This window comes from Agelaius tricolor, unplaced genomic scaffold (assembly GCF_023055355.1).
Source record: "Agelaius tricolor isolate 1412-34295 unplaced genomic scaffold, bAgeTri1.0.p SCAF_9, whole genome shotgun sequence".
Classification (NCBI taxonomy): Eukaryota; Metazoa; Chordata; class Aves; order Passeriformes; family Icteridae; genus Agelaius; species Agelaius tricolor.
The window spans coordinates 44,170,408-44,181,561 of record NW_027269269.1 but is presented as its reverse complement, the minus strand read 5'-3'; positions in this window follow the sequence as shown (position 1 = coordinate 44,181,561).

The following is an 11,154-nucleotide window of genomic DNA, read 5'->3' as shown; positions in this document are numbered from 1 at the left end:
AGGCGAACAAACCTAAAGTTACATAAAAAGTTTTTTAAGTTGCATCATTTCCAACAGACTCGTCAGGGTTGGAAGAGACCTTCAAGATCACCAAGTCCAGCCATCCACCCAGCACAACACTTTAACTCCTTAAGCACAAAACCATCATCCAGACACCTCTTGAACACTGCCAGGGATGGTGACTCCACCACCTCCCTGAGAAATCTATTCCATTGCCTAACCATCCTAACAGTGAAAACCCCTTTATAATACATAGTTTGAATCTCCCTTGTCCCAGATTAAGGCCATTTTCTGTAGGCATGGTGGAAGAGACTGTAGAAGAGGTAGTAGAGACCAGTGAGGTCAGCCCTGAGCCTCTTCTTCTCTAGACAACCTCCTTCAGTATTTGGGGGCAATGCTCTCCCCACAACCCCAGCATGGCTTCCTGGTGACCCCAACCCCTCCCAAACCAGGGCTGATCTTTGCTATGTCTAGCAGTGCTGGTTTAATAGTGTCCTGAGGCACCTTGTGATCGCACTGCCTTGTTTTATCCTTTGTTTTTATTTTTGGTAGTGGTTAGGCAGCTGAAGGAGTCTGGTCAGTGGGTGAGGAAAGGATAGGAGCTCAACGCAGGAGCAAGAAACAGTACTGAGCATGGCTGGAATTGCACTTTGTAGAAGCTGAACTTTTTACCAGCTGACAATCACCTCCACACCAGGTCTCCAGTGTCCTTGTTCACTCCAGAAGGTACCAGCACCTCTCACATGGAGGAAAAACAAAAATTTCCCCCTTGGTGCCTATGGGAGAAAACGGCGGTAGTTTTTGAGCTGCAGCCCTGGGGGATTTCAGGGCAATCACAAATGTAGTGCTGGGTCAGAGCAGAGTCCCCGGGGAATTTGGGGGCAAGTCAGAGTGGAGGGGGCTTGGAGGGGCCCTGGGGGAATTCAGGTAGCTGGGAGCACAGGTCTGCATGGGAACATCAGCCCCAGTGGTCTCAATGCTTCATCATGCCACGTTCATTCCTACATCTATTCCTCCTCTGTGCCCTGCTGCAAATGCAGAGTTTGAGAAGCATCTAGCAGAAGAAATAGTAACAGAAAAGGAAGTGGGAAAAAAAGCTGCCGATGTTCCAACACTGCCAGCAGTACCTGATGACCTTTTTTGTTTCTCTGGTTCATTTTGTTTTCTCTAGAACAGCTCTGAATTTACCCAGGTTGGTGCAGTGCTCAAAAGCAAAGCGGGGTTTTTCGCTCCTAAGGTTTGGGCCTGTGAGAGGGAAAACCCCTTGTGTTTTTGTCTTGTGGAATGGCTGCCAGTGAGGAATGGCTTCTGCTCCAGCCTCAAGGACAGAAGAGTGGAGAGGAAGGTCACAGGGCTCCTCAAACAGAGAAGGAAAATGGGACAACATCTCTACATTGGCAAAAAATTGCCTGCGGCACTGAGATGTTTGGTTTTCATAATTGCTTCCAGCTTCCTGAATTCTCAGCTTCCTAAAAAATGAAAACATGATGTGCAGTGTGGTTAAGTGACATCCAAGAGATGTCAGAGGAAAGTGTTGAGGGCTCCTCACAGACAGATGGAGGATAATGATTCAGCAGCAGGAACCATCAGCAGGAGCCTGCAAACCTAACGTGGGCAGAGCAGCAGTCTTCAGCTCAAAGGGATGCACTGATCCCAAAGGGATCTCTGTGTGTGAGTCCCATGGGATGTCCTCAAGCGGTAAGGAGAGCATTCTCCATCAGGGAGCACCTCCATCTCCAAGATGTTGCAGGGAAGCATCAGACTGTGATGTGGGGAGCTGGGCACGACTCTCCCCCTTTGCAAAGATGGTCTTCTGATGCTGAGCACTGCAAAGAGGTAGACTCACCATGTTGCACCATTCTGGGGGCTTTGTTTTATCTTTTATTAATGAAAATTTAGGCTTCTGTGCACCAGTGGCCAGGATATGCCTTCTGGAAAATACCATGTTGGAGTATCTTGCTGACCAGCCCCTGCCATGTATTGGACACTGTGGTTAGCACTCATTTAGATTTAGAATTTTCCGTCACATTCATCTGGAAAAAAAGGGTAATTCTTTCTGACTAAAAAAACGTGCCTTTCTAGATGAGCTAAGGGTTGAGGGCTCCTATTTGAGGGGGCTGTGAAGGGTAGCACTGCAGCACAGGAGCTACAAACTGGTTGAGACCCTGTAGGACATTCCCTCAGAACTACAAGAGCCCTTCAGGCCAGGAGTTAGGAAAAAAGTTGAACATTAAAAATGCATGGTGCACTTAAACACATCAGTGTTCCTGTTCTAGATCCTACAGCTGTCCCCAAAATGGGACTGCAAAGGCACATCTGGAATTCGCATTTTTCACCTCCCCTATTCATCTTCTCTTTGCTTGCCCAGACTTTCCACAGAATCTATTTGGGCCCTAAAAATATGTTCATTTTGGACCAGTGCCAAACTCTTACCAGTCTCTCATTCTTTTAATAGCACCTTTTTCTCTGTAACAACAACAGACTTTTTTTTTTCCTTTTTGTTTTTGAGTGGGGAATATTTCTGGGCTTACCCCAGTTCTCAGTCCCCTGACAGTGGCCAGTAAATAGCAATGCTCTGCAGCAGGGGCATTCCAAGCAGGGGCAGCAAGTGCCACGTGAGGTCTGGATCTCTGCAGTGAGCCTGGGCAGAGTCCTGGTGGGGCAGCAGTGCCTGACCCTCCCTGCCTGCCTGTGCAAGGGAAGCACTCACCCTTGCAGGATGCCCTTGCAGGACCAGAGGTGCCTCTGGGCAGCTGGGTTACAGGGAATACTGGACTTTGGTTTCCTGCTGAGAAAACAGAGTTACTGTAGAAATATCAGCCTTGTTCTTTGCAGGTTTATCTGCCACCAACTGTGAAGAGTGGGCCCGACTCACTCTCCAGGGCAAAAAGGGAAATGGTGGAAAATTGGTGTGTTCTCCTCTTTGTGGCACCTACTGCTCTCCCTGTGATTATTTCAAAAGCTGTCTTTAACACAGATTTTAAAACAAAAATGTAAAAAATACAACAGAGTCTGACTGTTTCAAATAACTATAATTCTGAAGGGCAGAAGATAAGCAGGGTAATTGCCTTACCACAGAGAGAGGCACTGCAATGCCAGCTTGGGGCAGCCAGGAAGGTCAGGGACACAGGGAACATCTCCTGGAGTGTGATCACCTTTCCCTTGTCCACATCTATAAAATGGAACTGCAAACTCATCTTTACTGCCCTTCATCAAGTTCATAACTAACATGTTGGTAAAGGGAAGAGTGTGGGCAGGGACCTCCCTAGTACACTCCAAATCCTGCTTTTGAGCCTGGGAACATCAATGAAGCTCTTGTGGAGCTGATACCTGGTTCCAGTAGTGGATCTGAAGCTCCAGGGCTGACAGGCTGGTTACTCCTTGCTGTGAATCAAGTGACATTTTCTTTTTGGATTGTGTGTTCCCCGCTTGCATGGTGGCAGAGTCTGAGGGTCGGTGTTGTTGTCCCTTCAGATGCTTTCTTTGCAGGAGCTGCTGGCCTTGAGTCCCTATCCTTTCAGAGAGTACCAGGGTGGAGGGAGAGCCCATCAGAAGTGGGTCATGCAAGCAGAGGCACCCATCGATCTTGCCTTTCAACCGCTCTCAACTCACCCTACAGCACCAGCAGGCTAAACTTGGAGGTCCTTGGCACTTGCCAATGAAAATAAACCCTAATGGAATGTGGTGCTTAGCAATGGGAGGGGTGAAGATTTCATCATGCTGTGGGTTTTGAAACAGTGATGCTCCTCCTGCATTGTGCAAGCAGTGATATTTGAAGTGTTAGATGTGCTTTCCTCTTTGAGAGCAGGTTTCTCCTTTCTGTGGGAAAAGAGACAGTCTGGGGAACATGATGAGTGCAGCCCACAGTGTAGAAAGGCTGTGCCAGGTGCGAGGAAAATGAAGAACAGCTGTAGGAGAAGGAGCTCAGGTCTTCTGGGACAGAAAACTCCCCAATCCCAGACAAAGCTCTGCTGAGGCTCCTGGTTTTGCAAGAATAGAAGTAGTGTAAAAATAAGGATGAGAAAGGAGCAAGGTTGATAAGTAAGAGCTTCTCTTTCTTCTGCCAGCAAGTTGCAAGTGTGTTGCAAGGTGTCTGAGGAAATCATGGGTTGTGTACGGCCACAAGAGCTAAGCTTGAGGGAGGGAGAGTTGGAGGCAGTAGTTGAAATTTAGGAAAGCAGGTGGATGGGAATGATACTCAGAAATTCCTATTAGCTTATTGGGGAGAGCTTATAGTACCAGGACCTGGCAGGCTGAAGGATGACTTTCCTCAGCTTGAATGACTCAAACTGAGAGTAGGCGAAATTGTAGGTATGATAAGTTAGGAAAAGCCCTGTGGTGGCTTTGAGTTACTTTACTGGGTGGTTATATTCCACCACAGGGATTTCTTTGATGCTGGGTTGTGACCAGGACCTTCTTTCTTGTCTTTCTCTTGTGGCTATTTCTTCACTAGCTTCCTCTGTAATATTGCTATTCTTGGGAATGACTCCTGCTTTTGAACATGTACCAGAAGAACAAAAGGGCATGAGAATTCATGAGAAAGGGCTTAGGAACACCAAAAAGCTCAACATTTGAAAAGTTACTTCTGCATTTGTTTCTTCATGAATTGAATTTCAGAGAATTGGGAAGTGCTGGTTTGTGACGGAAGAGGAACATGTGAGCAACATCACTGAATGCTCTGTTTCATCCATTGGTCTGACAGGGCTTAAAAATATCTGCCTATGTTTCCATTCTCTGTTTACATGCTTTGTGTGATGCAATTCAGTGGTGACATTGTTTTGATGCATGGAAAAGTCTTCCTGTAAGAATTGCTCCTCCTTCCAGGAAGACTTTTCCATGCATCAAAACAATGTCATCACTGGATTGCATCACATTGGCAGTGGCATCTGCTCTTCCAGCTTAACCCTCGCCCTGTGCACCTACCCAAACTTGCAGGGCAATGAAGGCTTTAGAGGGGTCACCAAAGACACTGGTGCTGTGGTCAGTCCCCTGGTGTGCTCCCAGGATGAGCCTGCTCCAGCAGAAAGGGCAGGCAGGCTCCTGACAGCAATCACTAGGCAAAGGAAGCTGCTCACTGTGTGTCATGGTTTGGTGCTGGCACAATGCCAGTGCACCCATGAAAATACATTTTCCCCAGTGTCTGCTCTGAGATGTGACCAGGAATAGAGCAAAGCAGGCTCCAACTTAGGAATAAAGAAAAAAAAACCCAAAACTTTATTAAACTACAACTATACTTAAAAAGAAGCACACACAGAACTCAGAATGAAAACCTTCCCAAAACATTCCTCCTCCCCCCCACCAAACTTCCAATACATCACAGTAGGACAAAACCTTGGATTCTCAATTCAGTTACCACCCCTCAGATCACCAACTCTCAGTCCATCACCACCCTTCAGGTAATCAATTCTCAGTTGTACCATAGGCTTCCCCAGGAAACACAGTTGAAACCTCTTGTGTCTCAGAGGCGTATCCATGTCCTCAGTGGCCACACCAGGTGCCAATATTCAAATCTGAGCACCTATTGGTTTGACCACAGCATCCCAAAAAACTCACTTGCTTTTCAGACCAGGACACTGTGAAACCTCTTGCTCTTAAAGCTGAGACAGCACTTGAGGTCTAGGAGGACGTGGCCACTGATCTACCACTGATCTATGTGGCTGCACAAAGCTGGCAGACGGTGTAAGAGAATCTGGTTTGGGGGGAAAAAACTAAACATATTTGCTGTGGTGTCAGACCTCATGTTGTTGAAAGTTAAGAAAATAACTCCAAGAGACAGAGAGAAGCACAGGAATAAGGGTGCTGCCCTTCTTGTAGGTTTAGAGTTGCTGTGATCCATACCTCTCCAATGACAGTGGCTCTGCAGTGCCTCCAAGCACTCACTTCTGCTTGGAGCAGAGAGAAAATCACACTTGTGCTTTCATCCTGTATCAAAGACCCCATCCCTGTGTCTCCCCCAGCCCCACAGCAGCAGGAGCACAGGACAGCTCCTTGTTTGACATGGATGTGACAAGAGCATGAGCCCAGGGCTCGGGCTTTGTGTCAGCACAGGCATTTGCTGGGTGTGGGAAATGTGTTGGTCTCCAGTCTGTCAGTGCAGCCGCCACTCTGGAGTAGCTGGGGAGCTGCAAGAGGCAGAGGAGTGTGAGATCTTTGTGCACGCTCTTCATGCTGTTCAGTCACCTGCTTGCACTGCACTTGGAAAGTGAAATGTTGCTTATCCTGTCCTCAGTCCCCAGAGCCTTCTCATTTCCTTCTGCTGAGTATCCCTGACATGCCAGCCGCTTTGATGTGACCTGCTCACGCGTGGCTCGAGCTGTTTTGGCTGTGATAGTGAAACCTGCGAGGCCACGCTTGGACTGACATTGCTGTGTCCAGCCATAAACCAGGCTGGCAACGAGGAACCCCTGCGAGCCTTGGGCTGTGGCCAGGAGGAGGCAAACCAGAAGAGCTGCAGGAGGAAGCAAAGCAGAAGAGCTGCTTGCACTCCTTGCTGAAAAGGGTGTGGGTGGTGGTAAAGGGAAATGAGGGGCAACATAATTGCCCCGTTCAGGAACTGGCATGTGAAAACACACTCAAGTGGTGAGACTTCCTACCAGTAGCAAAGGTCATTGCTACCATTAAGAAACTAAGGCTGGAGAGCTGTGTAAGCTGGGATCCCCAAGCAACCAACTAGCTTGACCTCAGTAAATGGGAAATGAGATCAAGTGCAAAATGAGTTTACCAAGGCTATCTGAGGCCCAGCTATCTTAGTAGGTTTATTTTGATAAGATAATTGACTATGTAGACAGTGGACTTCAGTAAGGCAGCACTTAGAGTGCTACAGGCAAAGCCATTAAGCTGGAGAACCAGGGGATTAATGTGAGCATTGTAAGGATTTACCTAAAGAAAGGATGTCAGGAGGTTGTGCCTCAAGGGAAGCGAGCTGGGTAGAAGGGGTTATTAATGATGCTCCTCAAAGGGGTGGTCCTGTTTACCCAGCAGGAAAACAAGCTGTAATCAGATTTGGTCAGATTTGAAGGGCTAAGTCACTGCAAAGATTTCTCATGCTACAGGAAGAGAAGAACTGATGGCATCGAGGACAGGAATAGGGGAAATATGGTAAAAAGCAGCAGCACAAAGTGCAAGCTTTCATATTCAGACAGTAGCTATAAGATGTTTTACTCACAGCTTGTCCTCTGCCATTTGAAAAATACAGAGTAAGAGGAGTTTGATTGAGGATGAGTTCTCACCATAGTGTAGCCAAGAAAAAGAGGAAGGTGAGCACATCTGCTGAAGAAGCCAAACACAGCACCTGTGCTATGGCATTGCTTTGTCTCTCCTGGCAGATTTTCATGGGCACGTTTAGATCTCAGGCCTCCTCTCAGTCATTGCCCCAAGTGGAAGACAAGATACATTGATGGAGGAGCTGCAGTGTCAGACAGCCTCACCTGAGCCTCACAGATAGGGGCTGTGGCCTCTGAAGAAGGGCAGATCCAAGCCAAAGACGCCCCTGTCCCAACAGCCTGAGGATTTCCATCCAAAATATTGTGATACCCATTTAAAAGGGGAAATCCCACAGGTCACACTTACAGAAATTACTCTCTTTATATTCAAATGGAAAAGAAACAAACCAAAGCTGGACATCACATTTAGGTTTGAGGTTCTGAATGTTTTCAGGTTTGGTTCTTGTTTTAGGTTTTGGGGGCTTTTGCTTTTGTTTGTTTTCTCCTGAACTCCCCCTCCTACCTCCAAATGTCAAGCCGGCAGGTTTCTGGAATTGAGTCCTTCTGAGCTTTGCTTCCTGAAAGCCCTGAATTTGCACTTCCCATGTTGCTGTCTGATCTGTGTGCACACTACAGTGAGCTATGTCTACTGATGCATCAGCAAGGACAGATACATAGCTGTCTCTAAGAAAAGCAAATCTGCCAAGAAATGTTGTGTTTGGCAAGAAAACTGGCCAGTCTGTGGGTTGCCAGCACAACCTTGCTGCAGATGGAGGTTTTGGAGGTTTTCTATACTGATCCCTCTCCTGAGCAGGATTTGCATTTCATGCAAAATGAAACCAGCTAATGTTTTCTTACACACATATGGGCATAATTTTTCAAAGGGTTTCCAGAGGACAAGAGCCACCAGATCTTTCCTATGGGATCACCACTTTGACAAGACCATTTCATCTGGACTGCTACCACCACCCTAACTAGCAGGGTGTTGGGTTGTATTCTGACTCTGTCAGTGGTTTTTCTTTTGTATTATTGCATGTATTTGGGGGTTTTTTTATCCTTTTCCTAATAAATTGTATTTCTGAGTTGGAGTCTCTCTCTGGTTTTGCTTTCGAACCAGAGCAGCTGGGAAAAGCAGGGGCCCTGACAATGCTCTTCTGACCATTGAATTTCTTCTTCCAAGACAGCAACAAGCCAGAGCCCAATAAGGATATAACAATCACAGCTCAGCAAAAGGAAAAAAGCCTTTATTTTCTTACAATTAATGGTTGAAATACATGTTTATTTTCTTCTTTTTTTGGTGGATTTCTTAATAGATCTGTCTAAACCATATCTGATGTAAAAAAAAAGAAGAAAAAAATTCATCCCAGCAGGTTACATTTTTAAAATGAAGCCTAACCACAGCCAAAGCAGAGAACAACAATGCCTAGCAGCACTGATTACAGGTAGTGCTTTCAGCTCAGCTTTTAACAGAGCGTATAATTCTGCTTTTTTGGGCATGATTTCCACTGAAAACAGTGTTGCGTTTTTATATATAAATCTGTGTCAGAATGACATTCACACTTACAAATATGGTGCTTGTCCATATGGGCAAATTGCAGGTAGGAAGCTGGGCTGCAAGATAGCAGCATGCTCATTGATTCTAATTAATTCCTTGATTACATACTCTTGTGAGCACCAGGGGTGATTTATTTTGCTTCACTCTTAAAGGCAGGAGAGGTTTGAACACAGCGATTTGGGTGAAAGTATATATAACATTTGGAGCTGATTTAATGCCCATTTTTTGTCAGCAGTCCCTTCTCTCTTTCTCAGTCCCACACATCCTGCTGCCGCTGCTGGTTCCAGTAAATCAATGCAACTCACAAAGATGGCCAAGAAAAGCAAGTTTGTTTATTTTTTTTTCTTTGCAGGGTTAGCATGTTGAACCAAATTCCAAAGGGACACTGAGGGATAAATGTTCAGGGGTGAGATTTGTCCCTGCCTCTGATCAACCGTATGGAAGTAATTCTTGGGATTTTTGTAAGCCTGCATCTTAGAAACCAAGCATCATGGGAGTCAGCTGTGGATTACAAAAATCAAAAACAACTTTCTGATGGGCAAAACACGCTTACAGTCTGTCAGTCCTTAATCATATTGACAGATTCCTAAGCTGGCAGGACAAATGCCCAGCAGACCTCACAGAGAAGGCAGATCCAACCAGAATAGTTGGAAAAAGCAGGGGCCCTGACAATGCTCTTCTGACCATTGAATTCTTCTTCCAAGACAGAAACAAGCCAGAGCCCAATAAGGATATTACAATCACAGCCTCAGCAAAAGGAAAAAAAAAAACCCTTTATTTTCTTACTATTAGTGGTAGGAGAAGGCAGATCCAAAGTGCTGCTTCTCCAACACGGATTGAATCAACATGAATCAACACCTTGATTCATTCCTTTTGCAGGTGCATTTTCATATCCACAGATCATCATCTTGGCACACAGACTAAAATATTTACTTGCTCATGTTTGCACTGTGCCAGTTTCTCATTGTCACTGTGGTTCCATGACTAGGACAGTGTGAATTTCCATGGATCTCTGCAAAACCCCCAGGACCAAGGTCCAGATTTTGCCTCTGTGTGATGCGCTCTGAAGCCAGCTCGGAACCTTACACTTTTTTCCCCAGTGAATGCAAGGATAACACAGGGAAACACAGTCCAGGACAGGAAACAGCCCCAAAATCACCTTCCCCTTGCTGCAGTCACTTGTGCCAAATAGCAAACTGCCTGATTAGGCAGGCTTTCCAGGGATCTGCCTGTCCTCAGCTGCACCCTGGCACTGCTGGCTCCCGGAGCAGGGAGCACAGGTGCCCTGCCTGCAGGGAGAGGCAGGGCAGGGAATGTGCTCTGTGCACCCTGTGAAATGCTTGCTCCTGGTTCCATTCACATTTTTCCATGTAACAGCACAAAAAAAAGAAAGAAAATGGTAGTCAGAATGAGAGGAATAGTGGATTTGTCTTTACAAACAAGCTGTGGGTCTGCTGGTAGATAAAACTAGCACTGGGAGATAAAAGAAACAATGGGAAGGATTCCACTGATTGATGAAATGGAGAAAGATATTTGCTTTTACAAATAAACTTTAGGTTTGCTGATAAACAAAATTAGACATTGAAAGATGAAAGAAACAATGGGGAAGAAAAGCCCCTAAATTTAGTAAGAATTAAAGATTAAAAGGGAGGGTTGTACATTAGAGGGAAATCTCTGGTATCAGGTGTATCAGGAAGTCTGTACCTCTCAAGTACCTCAGCCAATGGGGAAAGAGAGAAGGGAAATGCAGCAGGGAAATTGGGATAAAAAGGAGGCTGTGTCCTCCAAAAATTTGAGAGACCCCAGGGGAATGCCCCATGGCCTCTCCCTTTATTCAAATAAAGTAAAAGGACTCCTCTGTCTCCTTTTTGGACATAAACCTCTGGCATTTGTGGATTAATTTTCCTAACAAGGATAAGGCCATCTCAGCCACAGAGCAGCCAGCCTAAACTGCTTCTGAAAACAGGATGGAGGCTCACAGCCCCTTATGAGCCAGCAAAGCCTGCAATGCACCCAGCACAAACAATAATTTAAGTCACAGCATAGCCAGACACGAGGTTTGAGCTGCCCATGTGCTGCAATAGTTGGTGGGAATATTAAAACCAATAAAAAATCAGCCTGTGTCTTCTTCCCAGCCTGGTGCTGCCAAGGACTGTGACTCCCTGGCACAACCATTGCAGGCAGCCCATCCTGCTTTTGTGAGGGAAACCAGTGTGTTTGCAGCTCTGTCATCACTCACAGGGCTGGAAACCACAGGAGAGTGCATCCTCCTTCATGAGCACCTCTGCTACAAGGGAAGAGCTACAGGAGCTGCCCTGGGGAAAGGGTGTGGATGAGGGCAGCTGTGAGTGCCAGCCTGCATGCACAGACCTGTCACTCCTTCCTGCATGGACTGTG